This window comes from Lipophrys pholis (genome assembly GCF_963383615.2).
Source record: "Lipophrys pholis genome assembly, chromosome: 12".
NCBI lineage: Eukaryota > Metazoa > Chordata > Actinopteri > Blenniiformes > Blenniidae > Lipophrys > Lipophrys pholis.
Window position 1 is genome coordinate 13,386,704 of NC_137641.1, and position 26,183 is coordinate 13,412,886.

A 26,183-nucleotide genomic window follows, 5' to 3' on the forward strand; every position below is an offset into this window, starting at 1 on the left:
TCGTGATGCCTTTTCTGATGATACCTGCATCTGGATAAAGGTTGTATTCTGGATGCTACTCATGAAACAAAGGGGTGTCTCTTTTTCCATATCGCTGGAATTCATTCAAATTAAGTACATGTTCAGAACGTACTTTACCGTCTAATAATGCATATATGTCATGTGGTTTACACTTTCTGCTTGTGAACGAGTTTCGATTACTGCGTAAGAAGTTTAGTTCAATAGAAAGAAGATAACTTGACCATATAGGAGGGATAACTCATCAACTATAAAGTCAAATTCAAACTGGGGCACACACACATACACTACTCACAAAATGTTTGGGATATTTAGCTTTCATGTGAAATTTATGGGAAAGGTAAAAGCTCATGCGATTGTGACAATATATCATGCAATAAGGACATTTGAGTAGAAACATGCAGTGGTGATTTCTTTTCATCTCAAACATTTTATTGAAACAAAGGGCAACAACAGTGGTGGGTATACCATAATAAAAAATGCCAATGTTGTTCACAAGTCGACTTATTGTCTCTGTGAATGTTGCCGTTAAGCACATTGTTAGAGAACAGCAAGTTGTGCAAAAAGTACTGAAACATTGAACAGTTGGACATTTAAAAGTTTAGAGGAGGTCACATTAAGTTGACCTGTAAAAGTTATAGTGCATTTTAGATTCATCCTGAAATTTCACCCAAATGCCAAATATCTCTAACTTCTTTGAGTAATGGAGTTTGAATATAATATGCAGCAGCTGGTCAGTAATTCAACAACTGTTCAGAACTGTAGTTCAGAATTTAAAGAGGTGGTTTAGAAATAAGCTTTTTTTTTTTTTTTCCACTCGCCCCTCTGGTGTCTCACTGAGTAGATTTAATTCTGTTTTATTCGCAAAGGTTTGGATGCTTTCACCCCTGTTTAATGTAGATGAAGGGAATTTTTACTTGTTATGCTCACAGCAGCGAGTCTATCCAGAACTGGTGCCCTAGTTATTTGTGAAAGCTCGACAGACCTCACTGTGCTTTCATGAATCTACTTTCAACCTCCTCCTGAAAAGAAAAAGAAAAAACAGTCACCAAAAAAAAATGCTGACCATTTATAGATTTCTAAAATCTGTCATCTATTGTTTGTTTTTTTTTTCAAAATCCAAACAAAGAAAAGAGAGAATGCAGCACACTCTAAGCCTGTTCTATGAAACTACATTTTCGCCCAGCATTTCACACACATGTGCGTTCAATCATCAACGGAGGAAGGTGTTTTCCATCTGTCCTCAACAAATAAATATCCCACAATTGCTTTGGGATCCCCGCTGGCGCTCTGCTGCTCGGGCCTGTGTCAGCAAAAAACCTTCACCTCATCCTTTGTATTCAATTTAACCTATATACTTATGTCAAAGGGCCAGACTCTGTTCTGATTTTCAAATAACCCTTGGAGACCTAAACCTCCTGCATACCTGCCTGTATGTGCATATATAAATGGGATTCCATTTGTTGTTCTCTTGTGTGTATGTGTGTACCCACAGTGGGAACACAGCATCAATCTCCTCAACTTGCTGAGTTCAGCCAGCTGAAGATATCTGACATCACTCCTCCTCAACTCCCGACTTTTCACCAAATGAAATGACTCCAGATAAGATAGAAGCCAGATCTACCTCATTGATCCCCAAGGAGAAAACTAACTTCCCCCTGGCTGCAGGTTTCCAATGAGATTTTGTTAGTTATTAAAGCCAACACCTTGAGACAGCAGCGTTTGTCTGATTCTTATTCCGAGGACAGTGTTACTGGTATATAGTTATTGCCAATAAGGCTGACACCTGAGAGCAAATAAACTACATGCAGAATTTTAACATATTTCTACGATTTAATCAGCATCGAATCGTGGTTGATGTGAGTTTTGGGGAAAAACTCAGTAAGGTGCCTAAGATGTATGAAATAAAACTGATATAGTGGAAAGCAAAAGGCTTTGAATATGCTCCCATATCGATTCCATGCATTTATGGGTTTTCTCTGGTTTCCTCCAGCAGTCCACAAAACACGTAATTGAGGTTAACTGGTGTCTAAGCGACCCGTGTGGGTGGTAGTCCGTGTTTGCCCTGTGGGGGACTTGCAACCCGTACGGGGTGTGTTGTGCCTTCATCCAGTCAGCCGGGTTAGAACAAGAAGACAGAAGATCGATTAGACGTGAAAAATCAACAGATTTCATTCTCATATTGAAGATCTCTACATTATAGATCCATCCCTTCACATCTTTATATGAATTACCTCACAAGTATGGAAAAAAAACATGCTGGCACAAGGCAAAAATACAAACTTCATCAAAGAATAAAAAAACAAAACTGGTTTGAACCCGTTGTTGTTTCTGCTGTGAGAGGGCTATGCTACCCACCTCATCAATGTCTTATTATCCCAGGTCTTGAAATCCTGTATAAAGGGTGGTAAATTTCATGCTCACTCAACTGGATTGCAATTTTAATTCCGATACATTTTCAGGTAAAAAAAACGCCATGAGTGACATGACATAAAATGGGGAGTATACCTGCATTAGGTAACGTTGACACAAAAATGACCAGCTTACAGTGGGATTGCTTCTGCGTTTGTTTGATTGCATTACAGGAAAATATATTGGAGTTTGACCAAAACAACGCAATATGGGTTATGATCTGTCAAAAAGTCAAAGGAGAAAGAAAAGCAAAAGAAAGGTGAGGAAGTGACTCTAACCACAATAACCACAGCATCTCTGCTAAAGGCTAAGCTAATTTGCACTTCCTTTTCGAAGCATTAAAAATAGATGCAATCATGAACAATGCAAAATGTGTGAAATCACATTTCGCACAAATGGGTAGATGCACCTCATAATCCACATTCATGAATGCAATCATGCTAAATGGATAGTGTGTGTTATTTTACAGACACAATCCTCACCTGTGTCACATTAGTACATCAGTGTGTATTATCAGATCATGTTTGCCCCTGTTCTTTACCCTTAATAGATCAGGTGTTATGTGGTCCATCATGGAGTTTAGTCAGCTTTGGCAACGTAATAACACCTTATACCACAAAAACCTGTTGAGAGTCTGGCTCTTGCCTGCCGTTTTAACATCCAGGACAAAAGCGGGTACCAACACTGGTTGACGAGACAATAAATACAAAGATGGGTGGGCATCTCATCAAACTACCAACATCGAACTGCCGAAAGTTTCAGAGCATCTGAGGATAACGCGACCCAAAAGATGCATTACTTGAATTTTCACTTTGATCTGACAACTTCTACACTTCTAAGCAATGTTCATTTGCGTGCTTGGTTTTTCTAAATATAACAAATAGATGGTAAATTGTGGCAGGCTGTACAGTGAGGATGGCAGATGAAGCTCACTTATATATTCCAACTACCACCGGTCCACACTTTGGCATGTGGATAGGTGGAGATGGGAATCGAACCTACAAACTCCCGATTGGGAGACCGCCACTCTACCAACAAAGCCAAGCCGCTCCAGAAAACAGTCATACTTCTCATTTCCACTGAATAAGACAGAAAAAATGAATTACATTATTGGAAAAAAAAAAAAAAAAAAAAAAAGGCGGGATAGTGAGTTCTAGTTGATTACATGGTACTTATGGGACATGTGTCTTTGTTCTGAAATGTAATCGTGTCCGTCCATGTTCCACTTAAGTGCCTGTGAAATTCAATCACATTTATCTAAAGTGAAATGGCAGTGCCCCCCCCCCCCCCCCCCCCCCCCCCCCCCCCACACACACACACCTCCTGGCTCTCTCTATTTATTATTGTACAATCTTGGCAGCGTGATGCATTCAGTGGGGATTTTATTGTTCTCTGCCTACAGGTTATGCATGTCCTCTCTGAAATAAAAAAAAACAAAACGACGAAAGAGTAAAATATACCTACTAAACTTCAAAACAGATGTGGGAAAAAAGTGCTCATGTGAGAAGAGAAAACTGAAAAATCCTGAAAACCACAATGAAACTATGTCAATTCCAACTTGAAAAACAACATTCAGAACCTCCTCCTCTTCTTTGCTCATTTCAAAGTTATGCATTCCCGCCCCATGTGTTGTGGAAAATTAGGGACGCACTGGCTGACTTCATCAAGGACAAGCACTTCATTGAAAAGGTCTGTGTGACTTCTACCAATTCCCTCCCACAGGCTAATAAATGACAGAGGCATGCTGGGAATTTTTCAGTCATTAAAACACACATTTGGAGGCCTACAGAATATCGAGCAGACTGTTGTCCTATCTGCAGGGGTGACGATCAGCTCAGTGGGTTGTCTTTTAGCACAGACAGGCCGAGGCTGAAGAGTTTCTCTCCCACTATTTTACTGCAGCCTTCGGTCTGTGTATGAGCGAACCAGTAAATGAAGACAGAAGAGGAAATTTCCACAAAAGTCCAGTAATAAATATAAGATTCTGAGTAGTTTATGTTAATCATCCACACGATCTCGCTGTGACGACCAGTTACTTTCACACTCCTAACATAGAAAACGTTTTGACTTTACGTTCAAAATATATTCATATATTTTATGCAGAAGATGTGTGATGATAATCTGCAGCCTCTAATTACAACCTATTCCTGGTCGTTATCTCTCTATTGTCTCAGAGTCCCTCAAAGCCCAGTTTCCAATTAAGTCCTCACCACTGTTGTCCAATTATCTTTCCATCCATGTTTTTGCCCAAACCAACAGGTCCCTGCTCCATGATCTTTAAATATCATTCTGTCAGTCTCTCCTTCAGACCCCGTGACGTTCATGCCCTCCTGACTCCCCGAAACAACACCTCATCCTTAGTGAACATGGGTTTCTCTCCGTGGCTTTTCTATCTGCCATCTGCCACCAGGCAGAAACTAAATTGTTGTTTTCTTCCCACACGTTCCCAGACCTTTATTTTCCCACAATTCATCACTTTAACTTAGACATGCAAACGAAAAGCTAAAGCATAAAAGATTCAAAAGCAGTTTCACCTCTTATCCGGGTTGAACTTTTCACAGATAAGATGCATATGCATTCTTTAAAAGGGACACTTTATCCTTATTTCAGTGTTTTCTTTTAATATTCTGGGGCACCACCTGAGCAGCTTCTTGTAATTCAAAGTAAGATTCTTGCTCATGCTATTGTGACCTTTAGTAGAAGGCCTTATTACCTCTGTTTATCACTTGAGGCCTCCCTTAATAATGGCTCTGAGCTTTCTATCTGATCGGCTTCTGCAGAGCCTGGCCTCTCCACAGTGTGATAACAAGGAGCGTGCATGCTTGTACTCGTAGTTGTAAGAGCCTGTTCCACAAGAATAAGATCCAGGACACATATCATATCATACCATACCATACCATACCATACCATACTTATTTATAAAGTGCTTTCATCGAATCGAGGATGAAAACAAAGTGGTGTACAAGTAGAGTGTGAATTAAAACACAAAAAATAGGGTTGTCTGATGTGTAAAGGCAATCGCCACTGGGCAAACGTAGATCACACTTATGGCCACTTTAACATCATCAATCCAATTTAAAAAGCATATATTTGGATCATGGAAGGACCTAAAGTAGCATGACACAGGCCTAGAAGCAACCTCAGGTTTTCTCGCTGTCAGGCAAAAGAGCTTATCGCCTTTCTGACAAACCGCCCAATACTGGAACTATAGAAACGTGTCACTTTGATGTCTATGGTGGATCACTTTCCAACCTCCAATCCAAGCATCACCATTTTTGCTTTTCACTTCCCTCTCTCCCTTCTTACTTTCCTGTACATAATCTGCACACTATTCATCCATCTTCTATATCATTTTATCCTTTTCAGGATTGTGGGGAGCTGTTGCCAATCTCAGCTGAGCGTGAGCGAAGGCTGGGCATAAAAGTAGTCAGACACATTCAAATTTCCCTCTATTTGCAATTTAGAGTTACTAATTCAACTCAAAGTCACGACACACACTCTGCAGCCTGCACAGTGTTCATTGCACAAACATTTAAAAAAAAAAAAAAGATCTAATCAAAAAGGAATTTTCCAAAAATAAACATTTACATTAGAGCAGATTTACAAAACAGGGATCTCAAATTTAATCTTATATAAACAGAATCGACACTGAATTACCGTCTTAAATAAGCCATCTTATCAGTCCATACTCAGTCTTCAAAAACAGTGGATCTGGTGATGGAATGACAACACAGGACTACTCAGTGATTATTACTGGGACTTAATTATCCACTGAAGTGACCTTCCTGCTCTGTCTCAGAGCGGCGCTGGCGCAAACTGTAGACAGTGACGGCGTTCAGCTGCCAAAGGTGCCTGCAAAGACCTGCTCATAAATTGCCTCCCCCTCTCGGATGTGTTCGATTTTTTAAAAAAGACACAAGTTTTGAAAGCCTTGTGCATGCTTGACACCAAAGTTTTAAATATCCCCATCATGGTTGATGTATTAGCAAATGTATCCGCTGCCGCTGGATCCTCAGCTGGTTGCTCGGTTATTATGTAGAACAGATAATGGACTGTGCTATTTCTTATGAAATAATGAACTGAAAATAAATTCTTCTTTAATGGCCAGCGATGTGGATAGCCTTCATAAACACCAGGGGGAAATAAGAACAATAACAGTAAACTACAGTTATTACAAGCTCGGAAGGTCTTTGTACACGCCATCAAATCGCTGCATGCAGAAAACTGACTGTATGCAATTTGAGTGTTAAAAGGCCAAAACAATTAAATCTGTAGGATATCACTGGAGGAAAAAAGAAACAAAAAAAACCCAGAGACCGTCATGATTGTGTTAATTCTCCCTCATTGCGAGCTTCATTACCAAAACCCTGATTCATTCTTCAAGATTTAACTTTTTTTGCACTCTATTCTTGCCTTTTGTTAAAAAAAAAAAATGATCCCAAGCTGGAGGGAAAAATAAGACAGACTGCTTGTGTGGCATTTGCATTCCTCGCACAGAGCCGGAGCTAAAGTCACAGCTGATGAGGAAATATGGACGTGCACAGAGGACCTTGTCATTTTCAGGTTATCTTGTGAATTTTAAATAAGGGTCTGATGTTTGGGGGGGGGTTTTTCTCCCTCCCTCGGTGTAGAAGGAGATTCTGACACAAATGGGTCAGGTGAGTGGCTTTGATACCTGAGTTTATTAGATAGCGCTGAGCGAGCCGCCACCTGGTCGCCTTGCTTTTTGGGAGCCGCTAAACCTTTTTGACCACAAGTCTGCCAAAATGATCAACCCCTCTCATGTCTGACTGACAGCGCGTTGTGCTCACAAAAGAGAAGCGTTTGCTTTTCATCTTCGACGGCTCCGCTGAATGTCTCTTCAGAGGACACGTATAACCTTGTCAGTTAGATTCTTTTTATAACTGTTTGGCGGTCTTTGTTATTCAGTGACATTGCTGTAGATATGTATATTTTTAGAGCCTTTCCTTTTTCATTGCTCTGCGAAGTGAGTGATTTACCAAAAAAATTAACCCTGACCACGAATGTCCCGCGTTCTTTTGGATCGCACGGCTTGCTTTGTTTGTTTTCAACAGCTCTCCACTCCATGATGACCCAATAATGTGAGGCACACTGACGCATTGTCATCATGGTGACAATGAGGACATTATGACAACATTGATCCTCGGTACAATTCAGGATTGATAACGAGTTGTGCGCGCTTTTGAGCTAAAATATGTGTATTACTTACACGATTGTTTCAACTCAAATGGTTTCAACTTTTTTTCTCCGCCGGACCATTACTGTGAAACAACACACTGGCAGACACTCTTTCTAACTGCTCTCCAAACACTGGGCTTTGGTTTGGAAAAATGTACTTTCACTCTGAACAATTATCCTAATTACATAAATGGCAGTGTTTCCCTCGCTCTATTCATCCCTCTATCTTCTACACTTTTATCCTTTTTTTCAGAGTCGCAGGGCACTGGGGCTGATCACAGCGAACAATGGACAGGTCACTAATCTATCTGGCGAACACAGAGAGACAGACACTCGCATTCACATCTACAGGCAATTTAGAGTCACCGAATAACCTCAAACTCGTGCTTTTCAGGACTCGAATCCACCTTCTTGCTACGGTATAAGGGGAGAGTGCTCGACATACACCGTCAGGAGTGAAACAACGGGGTCCATTGTTTCCCTCACATACATCATTTCAGTACGCGTTTATGGTTCAAGAGGGACAGATCATTAATCTCTGAGTGAAGATCCTGGTGTCAGTGATTACTCACCAACCCAGTCTTAATACAGAGGCTGATAATATAGGTTACAAGCCCAAACAAATGTATCAGATCAGCATTGCTGAGGTTTTCTTTTATCAAAACAATGTCATGACAGGATTACTTACTCACTCCCATTTGATCCCGAGGGAACCGAGATCTATTGCTAGTTTCGGTCACTGTGACATGCAGGTTTTATGGGGAGCAGGTTAGCTGGACGGCAAGGGATCACTCTTCATCTGGTCTCTACCCTTCAACCTCTTTGGCATGGGCGGCCCTACTTGGAGTATGAAACTCCAGCCGACGTAGCTCCAGTGGTCCTAGAGACACACAAACTATTCCCTCACAGTAAAGTAGTGATTCCATAGGGATAGATGACACAATTTAGTTTGGTTAAATCATATTTTGTAAATCCAGTGTTTCTGGATAAATCACCTAAAGTTTACAAGGTTTCGGTACGACAAAGACATTACTTTGATGTAAAATACTGTATGTATGTTGAATGCAGGTCACATCATTCTTTGTAGTAGTACTGTTAAATGCTGCTGAATGCTTCCATGGTTTGTCTCGGGCCATCATGATGCCTTCTACCATTTTATAGTAAGGTAGATCTACATTGCTTCTATCATAACTACTAGAAGTCGTCATCAATTATACATTCTGCCACTTTATTTAAAGTTGGGCACCACTTCCTGAACCAAAAGTGGCCACTTAATTGAACTAATACACTTGCATCCTGCTGGTTGACAACCATTGAGATCATTGGGCTGTTCAGCCGTTGCAGAGCTCAGTAATTATTTTTATTCAATTTCCCTTGAACTGTTCAGAGAAGTGATTCCACTGAGGCTCAGCAGTTACCCAGATTCACCCTCCATATCACATCTGATGGGCAATCCAAAGCAGGAGAGGACAGAACAAATCTCCCCACAGGCTTGGCGATCACTCGACTCCTGTAGGAGCAGCTGCCTCCGCTGCTCTGCTCTCCTTCGTGGACCCCTCTGAATGATTTAAACGCCCCTGGATAAAAAAAGATCTGGATGAAGGGAAGGAAAACAGGGCCACTCCTTGGGGCAGAACCCGACATATATGGCTGAGGAAATGTTATTCTGTCGCGCTGCACTACAACCGAATATTCCGAGAGACGGCGAAGCGTATCAGCGTTTCACTCATTTTCAGGTCTTGTGTGACATATCCTCCACTCATTTGTATCCCGACGTGACACGTCGTTTTCTAACTTGCAAAGAAGTGAATCATTCATTTTGTTTTCCCCACTTTCTCCCTGACATTTTAGGTACTTTTGCACAAGCATCTGAAGACGACTTTTGGTTTTGTCTGCATTTAAGCCGTTGATCTATATGGGCAATTGACTATGACAAGCTCTCAGACAACAAAGCTCTCAGGAGCATCTCGGTTTAATTAAATATTGATAATTTCAGAGGGAGGTGGCACCAAAGTGCTCTTCAAATCCTTGTGATTTGATTCTGCTCCTCAGGGTAATCCTTTTTTCCTTTTTTTTTTGTCAGCCCACACTTCACTCACCAATTTAATACTACCAGACCACACTGAGCTAAAAACATCAACTTCCATGAGGTCAATATATGGCACAAACAGTTTGAATAATACTTGTGGAAAAAAAGGGCAGAAATATATATGGAGTAAATTGTGAATGCATTTGACTTAAAAAATAATGCAAGTTTCTCCTGTAAGCAAAAGGCAACAGGGACACCTTCAAGTTTATATTAGTATTTAGTGCTCAAACTTTCAAAGTGTTACCAAGGGGGGAGTTACTGACTTCACTGAGCGGCTATTTGAAGGGAAATAGTCCACCAGTCTGACAATATTGATGTCAAACCATATAAAGTGAGGAATCCAGCAGAAATACTTTTGAATACAGTGTATGTACGTATATGTTTGATGATGATGATGATGATGATGATGATGATGATGATTATGATTATGAGTGTGAGTGTGAGAGTAACCTTTTCTGAGGCAAACAGCATTGTGGTTGTGGAAAAAGTTTTTTCTGTGGCTCATTTGGTAGAGTGGGTTGTCTTTCAAGAAGAAGTTTGCAGGTTCAATTCCCCAGCTGTCCACACGTCGATGTGCCCTTGAGCAGGACACTAAACCCCAAACTGCCCCCAATAGATAGATTGATCATCTCCATTGGTGTTTGAATGAATGGGTGAATGTGACTAACATATGATAAGGCAAAAGACACTCGAGACAGATCACCAGTCCACCACTGGACAAAGACACACACGCACACACACACACACACACACACACACACACACACACACGCTTTGCTAAACAAATATGTCTTCAGATATGCAGAATGTGGGAAAAACAAAGAAAATTGACATGGGGAAAGTCAGAACATGCAAACTACACTCAGAAAGACCCAATACCTAATTTTCTAATCTTTCAATGTAACCTGTCATACTTAATATGTTTGCCTGTGACTCATGGGCCCTGTTGGTTTTTTAATACGTTTTGATTTGAAAAATAACATTCTGAAGTCCCAATTTGTGCCAAAGTGACTATCTCAAGAAAATCACGCAACGTGTTACCAATCTAAAATGCTGGATTTGTGCCATTATCAAACTGTGTGTCCACAATTAGAAAGAGAGAGAGAAAAAGTTTGACCTGTACTGCCTTTGCTATCCAATATTGTATTTCCATACTCGTATTTCCAGACTTGTGCCCATTTGATTGGTTATGTTGATATTCCTCCCAGAGAATGCATTACAAGGTCATTGTGGTCACATGACTGAGTGGCAAGTCCAGCAGTTTAGCTCAAGTAACTTCACCTTCAAAGACGGATGATATAGGTTCACTTACCTTGTTTTAAAGAAAAACATTATTATGATACAAACTACTTTTACTTGTTTTCTTCAAAACCAAATTTGCCTGGTTGAATATATAAAAGTATTTTCTGGAAAGACAAGGACGTGTTGAGTAATTTGCAATGACACTTTCCCTCAGCATTGTGGGCCTTTAACACTTTCAATTGTTTCAGTTGTTTTTTCACAGACTACAGCTGCAGTGTGGACACGTCTTGTTAGCAACTCAACAGAAGAGCTGGAAATGTTCCCTCTTGGATCGGTTATTTTCACTGGCTGGGAGCAGTAAATGTACCCGGTGTTTTACACGAAGCTTGGTTTGTTATCTATTCAGCTGTTCTATGATACTTCAAATTCAAAATCAGCCAAACCCAGCTCTTTTCCCCGAGACACGTTAGTCTGCCATGTTAAAGTCTACTGGTGCATTTTGTGTCGCGGAAGCCTAAAATAAGCCTGCTGAACTGTATCTGGCTTTTCTCTCACATTATGTGGGTGTGTGTTTCTCGCACTGTAAGGTTCCCTTCCCAAAGCTGTTGGATGTCACTGGTATGTGCTGATTAGATTCCCAACCAGTCCTCCTTTTCATTCCTTGTTTCAGAGGGGGGAGGAGAAGGGGGGGGGGGGGTGAGTAAGAGTTTTTGAATGGGAGGTCCACAAAGCATGCTTTTTCATGGGAATGAATCCGCCTTTAGCTGAAGATCTCACCCACAGGCTGGGGAACCAAAGACCTGGAACTAATTACACTAACGAGTTCACCCGGATCCCTGTAATAGCCTGCGAGTGGAATCATTAACAGCCCATCTGAAACACGCAGATGTACGTGCAGCGGGACACACAGAGATTGCCCAAATCAAATCACAGAGCTCAGTGATGGTTGTTGTGCTTTGGCTCCCCTTGGTGTGCACGGATCGGACTCCTTGTTGCTTCAGGAAGGACTACACTGATACGTGCATGGACAAAAAAAAACGGTCCCCCCTCTGGCATTTCATTGCCTCTTCTCGTTCCATAGCAACATTTATTTCAATAAAAAAAAAAAAAAAGGAAAAGAAAAGCTACTAGGGGTTTGAAATCCAGCTTGTGAACAAATCACCCCCCAAAAATAGTGAGAAATGCCTGAATGGGGGAGGAATTTAAATCTCAATGCATCGTTAGACTGGAGACATCATGCTGGCATTCAGACGCTGCCAGGCGGAGAGCCTGTGCCAGCACTGAGAAGAGTCTGACAATAAGCACAGAGCAGGCAGCACGGTGAAGAAGGCTCAGGGCTGCACCGAGGGATATGTCACAGGCTGAGGGGCAGGACTGACTCGCTCCAAGGTTAACACCAGGATTGGCTTGTTTGCAGGACCTGCATGGACTGGAGACAATAGGGTTGTAAACAAAGACTGATGGAGAGCTTAATGGACAGCAGCACTCTCCTGTGGGACAGGACAGTGCTTGGATGGAAATGGGGGGGGGGGGGGTGAACACATAGCAGCTGGAGAAAACTGCAGCTTGAGTGTCTGCTGCCTATGGGATTGCAGATTTCTCAACCATACCAATAGTTACAGAACCACACAGCAATGATTTCAACTTGCTGCATAAGGTCACCCGGAAAAAAAGAGGGCATACTGGTGCTTTAACAGTTATCCGCCCAATGACGTACATGCGCTAACTATAGTCCAAGAGCTCCCCTGTTTTCACTCATATTCTTCGCACCGATGCGCCAGTCATAGAAGCAGCCTGAGCCACCGAGAACTCCCGTAGTTTAACCAAAAAAAATAAAAACACCGCTGCGCGCATCCACACCCAGAAGGACGCTGACCCAAATATGTTTCCCAAAGCAAGCATATGTAGCAAGGCTTTCCGATCTACACCCCTAAACTCAGCATATCATCCCGCCAGGCAGTTTGTTATGTAACTATGTTTTTTATGAGCAGCAGTTGTAAAAGGATAAGCAGATGCGCCTTGTGCGCGGACTCACCGTAAAGGGGTACAGGCTGGATGGTGGTGTTCACCGCGACTTATTGGAGGAGAGAAAGGAGAAGGATGGGGGGGTTGGGGGGGTAGGCGGACTTTATCCTTCCTATAGCCTCAAGCCCGGCCGTCCAGCATGGCAAAGACTTGGCTCGAATGAAGTATGCGCGCCTCTTTACGCCCGTCGGTGAGCCCCGCAGGGAGATGGACGGCACAGTAGTTTATTATCCCTTCAGCCGCGCGCAGTCCCACACCGGAGAAATTTACAGGCGGAAGCAGCCTCACTCCTCCCGTTGCTTCTGTATTTATTTTTGTTTGGAGAAAAAAGAAGGAGAAAAAAAAAAGAGTCTTCTCCAAGACAGCGGCGGCGGACAGCTCCGGTGCTGAAATCTTTCTCCTTTATTTCTCCTCCCTCCCTCCTTCCCTGAACTACTCCCTCAGCGTGAGTGGAGGAAAAAACGCAGCCTGCTGGCAGTTCGGCCAGGAGAGGAGACTCACACTGAAGTTAAATCGCGGATTTATGGTCTTCCCATTCCCAGGCCCGTCCCTCTGTGAGTTTCAGTCGTGATCATGCAGGTTAATAACTTGTGCGCTCTTCAAGTCTTGAACCCGCGGACGGGAGGCTTGGATTGGACGCACTTTGCGCAAATCTCAATGACGTTGGGATGGCTGTTTCCTCACGAGCCAATTATTTTACTCAGGAATTTTCAAGCAGTTGGAGGATCAGGTTGCAGGCACATTCTGACATCAGTGGATTTGGTTGAGAAAGAGAGAGGATATAGAGGGGATGTTTCACAGTGAGAGGAGCCTGGAGGTGGAATTTAGCATATGTGTGACATGACATGCAGGCATCTGATGCTTGCAGAGCTGCATCTGCACACCACAGATTAAATTTCCCCTCCAGACCTTTTTCTCTCCCTCTATCTTTTTTTTTTTTTTGAAAAATAAGATGTAGGCTGTACAACATATTCCAGCTTGGACTGCTATTGGCATAATCAGGTGCTCGTGAGATGTTTTCATGAAAGCAGGAGCCAGGGAGATCACTTCATATACAGGCCTGGAATTGTCATACCCACTCATGGTTGTTCATCTCAAATTGCAAATAATTTTGATTTGTCTTTATCAATCAAAATGACATTTACTTATAAAATGAGTCTGTTGGGTTCAAACTCTATTTTTTTGCACATTGCTAATACTGCACTGAGCATCAATGTTTATATGTGTGTATATGAGTTCGACCAGATTTGGCATGAAACTATTGCAGACCACAACCCTTAAAAATGGATTTTTATTGAGAACAGAAAAATAAAAAAATCTCTTTCAATAGGTTTATGTCAAAGCTTTTCAAGTCTGAACGCTGCACAATCAAGCTCATTATTCGCATTTACTAAGTTGGAATAAAAACACATTTGAGTGGAGAGAACTTTGAAGACTATGTTAGGCCAAATAATATTGATTCGAAAATACATTTTTCTAATCCATTATAAGTGAGTCCTTCTTCATTCGGAAATTCGGAAAATCTCAGTGATATCAGCTGAATGATATAATGTTTTGCAAACTGTCTTACTGTTGTACAGAAGATAAAAAGAGTAAGAAAAGGTACAAATACAGTTACAATTAAAACAGGCAATGACAATTTCAGTTGTTGGTCAATTTAGTCAAAAAACTGAATATATCTGCATTTGTGATGGCATGGTTGAGGGTTAATCTATCCATCCATCCTCTATAAACCATTGACAGTTACCAGTTCATCACAGTACAAACACAGTTAATCCAAAATGAAGCCGAAACAATTGTGCCTTAGATTAGCTTTGATGGGCTCCAGCATCCTACAATCCTGAATTGAATAGATGGATAGAAACATAACCTCTTCACATTGTTTAGGTGTATTAAAAGGGCTTGGTTGCTTCTCGCTTTGAGTTCAGTATATCAAAGACAGGAGAGTTGCCCAAAATCAACAACTCTAAATCATATAAGGCAAACATCCACAAGTCCCTGTTTCACCAGATTGTGTTGTGGAGAGGTGCCACAGCTATAAACTGTTAAAACATTGAGCCAAGCAAAAAAAAAAAGTCAGTGGGAGAAGTGTGTGAAGGTTTGTGCGAAAAAAAAAAACCACACCATGGAGATTGGAAGTCTGCAGTTGTGTTTTCAGTCTGTATCACAGGCTGTTCCTGCTACTAAATGGTAGTGCATGTTTGTGGGGGGGGGGGGGGGGGGTACTGTGTAATAGAATTGCACTAATTATGTTTTCAACTCGTCAGCTATGGTTCATGTTTTTACATGGATTTTGGAAATGGTTGAGGTATTTTAACCATTTCAGGTTGGTGTTGTTTAGCACGTGAGTATACAAAATCAGTTCATTACATGCATTTCTAAGGTTCTAAATTCTGTACTTAATATTCTAAAGCAAGAAAGGATTGATTCATTGAGTACTCTGTCATCAATCTACCAACAGATTGGCATTTGAGAACCTTGAATTGAGGACCTTGAATCACATTATGCCTGAAAAGAGTGAATAACAATGAACGAGTTGCAAAAAGTACTTTTAGTTTCTTTTAAATCCACAAAATAACAATACTATTAGTAATTTTAAAAAAAATGAGCAATAATCTACTGCATTTGAAAATTATTCCCAATAAATGTTCAGTAAACATATACATATACAGACTTTCTTTATTGTAAATTTGATCCCAGAAGTCGAACAGAAGATGAATGGATTATAACATACAGCTTATTTACATATGTTGATGTATTGTCCCACAAACTATGAAGTACTACACAATACTACCACTAAGAGCCATCCATCTCGACAGTATATGATAATACCAGAGAAATCCAAATGTAAGCGGTGATAAATTACACGTATGGGAGGAGTGACAGCTCACACAGAGAGCCGCTGAGTCAGTATCAACATGGCTTTTTGAAAGGGAGTTTCTCCTGTGCCTGTCCACAGCAGCGCACACTGTATGGTTAATGTATGAACAGCTGTATGCACCGGGTCCCACTGCGTTGTTCCACAGCTTGCCAGTTCAAATGGAAAGCCATGCATTAATGATGAAGATGTGAGTGCACACTGACCCCGGCGGACCCACAGGTCTGGAGATGCTTGGCCTCTTTTCTCAGCAGGAGGGAAAAGGGGATGGTCAGATGTGATGGGTTGAGGTGGTAATCTGACCTCACTCCTTCACCGGCAGCGACCTGTTTTTTTTTGTTCCATAACCAATGACTGTATGTTTAAATGAAACCCATTTCCTTATGGAATTACTTGGGGAATTATACATTACACCATCAAAAAGGTTGCGAACAGAAATTTGATGTGATTATTTAACTTTTCACAGTTTATTGGCACGAGAACACAGATGAAACCTTCATTATAAAATAGTTTCATGCAGTATATCTCAGAAAAGCTGGGACACTGGCAACGAAAAGGTCAAGACAGGAAGTAGTACTGGTAATATTTTAACTAGTTTTTGTAGTACCTTTTGTAACCTATTGTCAGAAGAGTTGTGAGCATTACATTTACAAAAAAAAAAAAAGATTTCCCTGGAATTAAACAATGTGTTTTAACTGATGTTTAGTGCTGTAAATTCCGTTTTCATTAGCTTATTTAGAGCATATCTGACACTAAACTAATCCATGAACAGCCCTACTTACTAAAACAACTCATATTTTTGTTTTCACATCTCGCTTTCTAATTTGAAAATCTACATAACTACTGATTAATAAAGATATCCTATTTGACCTTGTTCAGTGTAACTAAAACACCAGCACTTTCCCAGCGTATGTTCACTCTGCCCTGCGTTTTTTCCATTTATTTAAATTTTATAAAAAGATTTGTTTATTTTGTTAAAACTCTATTTTTTATCTACTTATTATTATTATTATTATTATTATTATTATTATTATTATTATTATACTGTATATAGAAACCCGAATGGACTGTACATCAATATGTTTTTTTCTCTGGCACAGAAGTGGACAGGACACTCGATCCCGCATGCACAAAAAGGATTAACATAATATCATAAATAGGAAAGAAAAGCATCCTACTCAACTGGAACCAGCAAAGACCCACAACATTCAGCCTGTTTGAACAAACTCAGATTGAAACTCTAGAACTGGAACAATGGACATAAATAAAGGGGATGTCTTCCCAAATAGCCAAATTGTGTTCATTTTGTCATTTCACACTTTACAAATTAGTAGGGAATGATGTTTTTACCTTCATGACACATTTTGGCTGCGTCCACGTCAGCAAGGTAAAAATGTCTTCACAAAAATGTATAAACTTTTTTAGACCTCTGACTAAGGGAACATTATGAAGCATACTTAAATTTCATTTTATAATAACAGAAATATACCTGTGGTCTGTTTTGTCCATTTTTGGTTTTGACTTGTTTTGTTTTGAATCTATATGTTTGTTAAAAGTTCATAAAAGTAAAGTAAAAAGAAACTTTTCATTTCAATTTTACAGACATTTTACCCATCTCAACACAGTTTGACTACGTTGACTTCCAACCCATCTGAATCTCCATTTAAATCTAACCTCTTGTGCAGTTTCAGGTAATTATAAGTCAAATAGGGCAGGAAAAAAAGAAGAAAGACCATTACTAAAATGGAGACAAACTGTCGAGGGAGGGCAAAGCTCAGAACGCTTAAAAAAAAAAAGAAGAATTAGGTTGAAAAAGCAGATAACGATGGCCTCAGCTCCCCTTTCAGACTCCTTGTAATGGTCTCGGTGGTGCAGTCTGTCAGAATTAACAGTCCATCCACAGGGCCGCTTGCATGCTTAATAGCATTCTCATGGATCTGGAGTTGGATTGTTGGCGCGCTGTAATCATTAGCTTTTCAGCCCCGAATTACTTTCCCTTCTGAAAGAGAGCAGTCGGCATGATGGCACCTGATTGGTCCATTGAAGTGAGCTGTAATTGCACCGGCCTCTTCACAGTCTGTCTCTCACTGTTTCACTGCGAGCGCAGCAATTAGCGAGAGTACCTTTAGCCCAGTACTTGCCAGGTAATAAGTCACCCCATGCTAATCTGATTTGTTTGGGACTGTGCTGATGTCGATCGGACATGAACGTGTACGTCGCACTGTGCTGAAGCGGTTCATGCCAGGGTCTTGTTGCATCATACAAACGCCGTTAAAAAGCTTCACACGCGACGCACTCTCAGACGCATCCTGCATGCCTGACATGCAAAAGTGGAATCCACCCGCTCAGTGAATAAAACCGCAGAATCGGTAGATCTTTACGTTGGAGCTCATCTCGCTGATGAGAAACAGCCAGCTCATGCCACGCTTATTTGCTAAAGGCCCGCTGACAGTCCGCAACAGCCACGGACACCTGAAGGTGTGCCTCTGCAGCAGCTGGCTGTGCTCCGCCGCTGAAGGAATAGTTTGGCCATTATAGGAAGCACTTGTTGGCAGTTAGTTGGCAATTTCCAGGGAAGGATTAGGACATTAGGGGTGGGTGGAAAACAGGATACAGCAGCTACTTCTTTTTTGCTCCTGCTTTCCACTGATGCAGTCCTGGGTGCTTCTTGTTTCATATTGAATAGGAGAGTTTGAAGTTTCACAAGCATGCATATGACAGAGACAAATTGCAAGTTGGCCAAACCCTTTAGCCTGCTGCGAGAGACCATTGAATGTGCGGCCAGCAGATCACAGATAAATGACAAAATGTCTTCATCACTGCATATTACCACAAATTATCGGTTGAACAGGTTTTTCTCAGTAGGTTTTTTCATATTTATTGTTTAGAGCCCCCCCCCAAAAAAAATAATAAAAAATCAGTCACTTTCAAACTTCAGATTTTCAGGCAAGTTTCAACTGACGTCCAACACCAAAATACATGTTTTAATAAGGAAAAATGGATTTGTGGGTGACGACTGCTTTAAGTGAGTGGAAAAGATGAATGGGAGAATGGAGGGATGGTGAGAAATCTCCATTCAGGGCCAGAAAAAGCTGCTTCAACAAACGCAACACAGGATTATCTTCGAGGAGAGAGGGTCTCGGTATTGGGTGGTTGAAAAAAAAAAAAGTCCACAGAAAAAGTATTCATTTTGATCCAAGTCACATTCACTCAAGACTCAATGACATGGTAGATTGGACAGCATGTGCTTCTTTTGTAACTAATTGTATTTACACACAGTTTGGAACTGAGAGGCGGAGAATCACGAACCATTGAACCATACGTTCAAGCCTCGAGAATATTGAACCTCTCGGTTTGATTACAAGAAAGTCAGGTCCTATTGCCCAGTGAAATGCAGTCATCCAATCCGTGTTGAACACTATACAAGTGAACCGAGATGTATTGAGAGGCGCGTCCCGGGCTGCCGATGAACAAAGCCTGGTGCAGTTTGACGTTAAATATGAATGCTGCTGGGATAGAAGATCGGATGTGACAAGCAAACATGTGTTAGTAGAATTCTTACCTCTGTTGGAGCACAACAAAAACACCGCCACAATAATCCTATGAGTCCTTTTAATCCAGCATACATTAGTGGTGGGAAAGTTCTATTGGGACATGATTTCACTTCCTTTAATTGATGCTGAAAGCTTAACTCACCAAAACAGTCATGCACAATACGAGCACATTTTTCTATAGAGCTGAATATACGTCCCTTATAAGAGCCCAAATGTCATCCTTGGCTTTGTGTCGGTTTGGCTCAAATGTTCAAAGCAACGTCATGTGTGATTTTTCTTGTTAGCAAATTTTCGACAATTGCAACAGCGTTTGTAATTCATTTACAATCCTGACTGAGTTTGAGCTCCAATTAAATGCTTTTAAATGTTAGTTGGGATTAAAAAGTGCCCCAACTTAGGAGTTTAATGTAACATTTTCATACGGTTGTAGCGACTTCAGGGTATGCAGTGGAGTTAAGACCCTTCAGCTTGATCGTGTCTCAGTTTTCATTACTCCCAGGATCCTTTGTGTATGCCCCGGTTTTCATTCGGTGTAGTTTTGTATGCACGGCTCTCACATTTCATTCCAAACTCTCCTGTTTCATTCTGTTTTCTTGTGAATAATTCATGAATTACGATGGTTTCTTTTTTTTTAATGTACACACAGAGAGTACACTTCCTGCATGGCCTGTTGTTCTTCTTCAATATCTTGCGGCTTCCTGAAAGTTGCCCGAACTCTTTCAGACTCATGGAGAACCTGCCCTTGGAGTTTTCTTTTATGACCTGGTCATGGTGTTTAATACACAGTATGTTGATCTGAGCGTCGTTGAAGTGGAGGCATGGGCCTCGGCATGAATGTATTACTTTGCACTGATGATACAAACATTTCACCCTGTTTGGTCAGAGGACGGAGGTTAAGCACCCATCTTTCACTGAACACCTCGTTCAAAGTAGTTTAAAAAAGATAAAAAACACAGATTATATCACTGCATGTGTTTGCTTTAATCATAAAGCAGTCTTCCAGATTTCAAAAAACATTCGTTTTAGACATCTATGACATATTCTTTTCCACAAAAAGTTTCAAAATCTGAATGTGAAGTTTTTCTTTTTTGACTGATTTCAGTTGCTCTTTGTCTACCAGACTATAAAGCTGGAGACCTTCACCATCGCTATTCATTATTTAAGTACATTTTGATCAAAATAAAGCTTGACAGGGTCAGCACAGGTGAGCAATATCACTGCAGCGTTCCCTCGACTTTTATAATAATACCCTTTCACAATGGAAGATTATGTCCCATGTTGGAGAATATATAGAAACATTTTATTAGATCACTTTGAAAGCTGTAAATATAGGTATACAGGTTTACAAATGTCAGTTATTACAAATAAGTAGTTGATCCAACATCCAGTGTGTGTGTGTGTGTGTGTGTGTGTGTGTGTGTGTGTGTGTGGTAATGACATAATGCCCATGTCATTGCTGCAGTTCATGACTTGTTGTTTTTTTTTGTTTTTTTTTTATGTTTCCAGATAAAAGAAACAGCCTGGATCTCTTTATCTTCATCTCGGTGTCCTTTTAAATTCAGCTCACATCTCTGGACACGAAGCAGAGCACAGAATGTCAAAGCGGTCAAACATACACTTCACACGATGGCAGACAAACAGCTGTGGAAAATAATTGCCAAAGTTGCTTTAGCTTTGGAGAAACTATCTGAAATCTAGTTCATGAATGTATTTTGTTTGGCTGTATTGTCTAATCATTTATAGAAATAACCTGACTGGAGGGATTTAGCATGAGCCAGAGAAAAGGCACCCAGCTTTGTTTGATGTTCCAGGCTGATCAGATTACCAGCGAGATGACTCAGCCACGCATCCAAACACAGCGTGGATTAGGGAAGAAGGATAAATGCCACAAACTTCTCCATAAATGGTGAAAAGCTAAATTTGGTAAGCACCATGTGTGGTGTTGGCTGTGCTTTGACGGAATCGTTTTCATTTCTCAATATATTTCAAGCACATTTATAATGTGGTTTTCATTCGCAAAATATACTGTATATCAGGACTGGTCTCTCTCTCCACATGCCAACAAAGAGAAGCTGCTCTTAAAAACCTGTTGATGCCTTTAACCACCTCTGTTGCCTGGCAACTGATCACTCATTTACAGTCACTCACATCGAGCCATTTTTTTTTTTTATTCATTCTTTTTATTCTTTTTCTTCCAGTGTTGAGATTTAGGGATTTTTCACCATGAGTAATTTACATATCAGCTGGGTAACTCTTGAGTCGGCCGGTTTCACTTGGTCACGGAATACTAGGATCACCCTATCGTTGTGGCACAATATGACACAGTGTATTTTTTTGCTCACCAATTCACACCAACAGGCTATTTGAAGGTACGCAGCTGGTCAACATGAGTGTCAGTGCAGGTACATGAGACGTCTGAGGGGGAGGAAACTGTGAACGTACACCTCGTGTTTGGAGGTGGAAAAAAATGGAACATGTGCATGCTATTTGGAGTATATACAGTTTTTGTATATGTACTCATCTTCTATGCCACACATGGATGTTATAATGCATCCTATTATAACTCCTGTTTTTAATAACTCAGTGACCTACATCTGTGCTCGCATCTTCCAAATCATTCTATAATGTTTAAAGAGTTTTGGTGAGTACAAAATGATCATCAAAATACAATCTTTGGACAGTCATGCTGGAACTTCATAACTTTGATCGAAAATCACCATTCAGGCCTTCTTTGCACAACGTTTCAAGTGAACACACATTTTTGCAAAATGTTACACTGCAACTTTTTGAAAATGATGTCCGTTCACACAGAAATGGCAGAAACGCTGCAAACAATGTAGCGACATGCCAGGCCACTAGTGGGTGCTGTTGGTCATTTTCGTAATGAAACCACACACACGTGCGTGCAGAGAACAATACGCTATAAACATTAACAATGGCGAGTATACAGACATTCGTACAGACAGACAGTAAAGTTGGATTGCTATTACAGGTGAGCGTGAGCTATAAAACTACCAAGTCCCAGGAGAACATGGACTGGAGTCATGACGCTCTGGAGGCCGTCATCGTCATAATGGTCCACCGACTTGTGCATATGCAACTACGGCTGTGGCGTTGATGCACAGTAGCAGCCTTTCAGAAAAGTTGTGTTCTCCTCCGTCCACATGGAGATTTTTCAAAAAGTTCCTCCATGGGAGCCAATTTCAAAAAGTTCAGTTTTCAGTGGCTCCGAGCAACGTTGTCATTTGAATTGACGCATAAAACGCAACGAAATTCTCCATTTTCATTTGAAAATGCTGGCGTGTAAAAGGGGTTTTAGTTGGGATGCATTCAAAAAAGTTATACACTTGATCAAATCAACCCTGAAATCATTTTTAAAGACCATCAAATCTGTGCCTGAAAGCTTTTGCTGGCATAACTTTGTTGTGTAAAAAAAATACCCTCCAGCGACCGCAGAAGTCAGTTTAGTGAATGGTTGCCAGCATCACATCACTGACTGTTCTGGGATTCCACACTTACAGTGTAATGCACTTTTCAAGGATCAAATTAAAGCCTTCCTGAGCCCATATCCTGCTGGCACACTTGTTCCCCTCAGACATACGTCCCATTACAATCGCTCACGACATGCTTTAATGTTTTTATTGTTATTCAAATGAAGAAATCGCTGCATAGTGTCGCTATTAAATTGAGTGTTTGTCTCCTTTAAGACCACTCTTGACGACTCTTCTCCGGAGTAGCTTATCCCACACTCACACGCCCCTGCATGATATGATAGAATGAAGTGGTAATTGGATTTCCTTTCCATGTGCTGAAATCCGATAGACTGCTGCTGAACGCTAATCTCTTATCTACCTGTCCATCAGCAGCAGAGCGGTATGACAAAGCAGAGATGCAGAACACTGGTGGTGGTGCTGCTTCTTGAGAACAGCTGCTTTTTGTCACGTCATGGAGCTCGCTCAGCGACAAGTGGCTTACCTTCTGACTAAGCACAGTTGGTGAGATTTTTATCCAGATGCTACCAGCCAACTGATGCTGAGCCAGCTTTCCAGTTTCATGAGGGTTCCTTAAGAAATGCTGTCGTTTTCCATTCCTTGTCAAATCAGATCAGAGCATTGGCTCGGACCGATTGAGTGTTGTTTACCCCTTGGCTTGGCAAATTACATGTCACGTGCTGCTGCAATCTCAGCATTGTCCAAATTGAATTTAAAATGTGCACGTACATGGTCATTTCCTCCATCCTTCAGGCTGATTAATGGTTCAGGCATGTGTTCTTTTCCTCAGACAATTTGACGTCCTCATTCGATATAGCAGATTTATTACCAGATCTGACTGTGGGCCATTATTCAGCATCACTCCCCAGAGCTTGACACAGTGGATTTGGCACCGAAGGCATTATGGACCACAAGGATCCATTAGGACTGAAAGAAGGGAGGGCAAAACACACAACACCTGACAGCTAGAGCTTTTGAATTAAATTGAAAGTGTCACAGGGGTTTCTGGCTATTCATGGCCATGGGGAAAGGGACGGGGACAGTCTGAAAATTTATCCTATTTATCCCCCGTCGTAAACAAAATGAGAGCTCCATATTTCAAAGTGTGACTACCTGAAAACTCATAAAATAAACAGCGAGAAAGAGAGGACAGTGATACTATGAAAGCAGACATGTAAGATGGACATGTACTACAATACAAAAGCTATTTGTCCTTTGTATATCCGCAAACGTTCCCCATAAAGGAAACAGTCAGAGGAAAGACAAATCAGAGGAAAGACTTTCTTGGTCCTCATTACATTTGTCTGGGCTTTTGTAATTGAGTGATGTTCATTTTTAGACAGCAAAAATCAATCCATGTTGAAAAAGTACACATTATCTGAGTGGATTCAGGAGAAGGGAAAGCTTTTTTTGTCTGATAATAAATTGATCTGAGGCAAACAGCTGAAGAATGCATCTGAGGCATGATAATCATTTTAGTCTTGTTTTTGTATTATGCATATTGCTAAGTAGTGTCATTTCATAGTGAAGCGTTTTTATCTATTTTTGTCACAGATCAGAGTTCAGACACAAGCGGATGAAAAGCTTCCCATAAGACGTCAAGCATCAGATACAATTACTTTTAGGTATAAATAGCAACGAAATAATTAAAGAGACAGATTTAGGCAGATTTTGCAAAACCAATCAAGATCTGAGGGTTGTCTGGAATTGATTTGGTCCTTTGTAATGCTGCAGTGAGGAAAATGCATTTAGACATGAGCACAAAGCAACGTGAGCAGCCAGATTTTGTAACCATACCATCTGCTCGTTAAATCCTCTGGTTTCAAGCTCCAAGCAAACGAGAATTTGGATTCATGGCTTCAATGAATTTCGCTCCCAATCGGGCTTAAGATCATAATGAGGTCGGTCAGGGGCTGATTTTTGGATGATGACGCCTGGGGCATAGTCAGCGTTCTCATTCATTCCACACAGGGTTGAAGACAGGGCTCTGCTGAGGCAGATTCAGATTATTCAGAGGGCAGAGTACGGCTCTGCTGCTCTCGCCTCATCAGCTCATGTGAGGAACGTGCTCGCGATAGCGGGAACACGAGGGGAAAGCAGACCATGGCCACCTTCAAGATTTAGCAGATATAAAATATATCTCCACTCCAACATCTAAACAAAATATGAAGCTGGAGGTGGCAGATTGTTCGCCGACGATACCACAAAGACAGAATTCAGGTGGATGGGCACAACCACGACTTTCACCCTAAAGACGTTTGTTTTTGATCACTAAATACTTCTCTGATCCTACACTTGACTTTGCACCTTTGGTGTGTGACCCATGATAAAAAAACAAACAAAGAGTAGCAAGTTTTTTCAACAGACATATACAAATGACTACTGCTTTTAAAGGTATATTTTCAATTGAAACCCTGTTGTTGTTTTATCTGTCCAATAGAGGTTAAGTAGAAGGGACTTCCTACACCTCTTCATCAGCTCTTATCAACAGAATACACAGTACTTGTAAAATGTCACAGGTTTTCGTGTTATTATTGAGAGTGAAAGCCTTAGTTTTCACAGCCAGCTTTCTCCAAAAAATTGCAATGGAATTTCTGTTTTGCATTTTTAATGAAATCATTTGTTTTGCAGGTTTCATAATAGGTTATGTATGTTTCAGATCTTTACTTCTGTGACATTTAACTAGCAAAACAATCATGATTGAAAACTGTGCCTCTCAAACAAGAAAACAAAAGAACAAGAAAAAAAAACAAAAAAACTAAAAAAACTACCCTCACTGGAAACTGAATTTCTCCACAGATTGTTATTCGTCACGGTTCAAGCAGGGATATTGATGCCACTTGTATGATGCTTTGTTTTGGAAAGTGGCACCAGAGAGATGACTTCTTCTTGTAATCCAGTGGAACGCTTTAAGTGAACGTCCTGAACTCACTTCACACTTCACACTTCACCCTTCACCCTTAGACCACATTGCTTCTCACATTATTACTCCAGCCACTAGAGGTCACCACAGAAATGAACATCTTGCTTCAGTAGCTGCAGTTAATCTCTGATACCCAGAGATCTATCGGTAGAACAACAAAAAGACAAAAAAAATAAAAAGAAGTGGTTAAAACAGCTAAATTGTCAAAATTGTCTAAAAACAGCTGAAAGGGAGGGTTAGAACTTCTAAAATCAGGTACAAAAACAGCTGAAAATGTTTTGTAATTGATACTTCATAGATGCAAAAAAGGCTGGAAACTCCTGGTCCAGACCAAATATTGGTTGTCTGACAG

The 26,183-nt window shown here is 40.8% G+C and overlaps 1 protein-coding gene across 1 annotated transcript in view; it reads right to left on the bottom strand.

Moving 5' to 3' along the window:
- Positions 1 to 13,612, bottom strand: part of phf24 (PHD finger protein 24) — a 38,012-nt gene extending 24,400 nt beyond the window's left edge. Inside the window, exon 1 of the mRNA XM_080477679.1 lies at positions 12,996 to 13,612. The gene's annotated coding sequence lies outside the window, so the exon portion shown is untranslated. The remainder of the gene's footprint in view (positions 1 to 12,995) is intronic.
- Between the last annotated feature and the right edge of the window lie 12,571 nt (positions 13,613 to 26,183).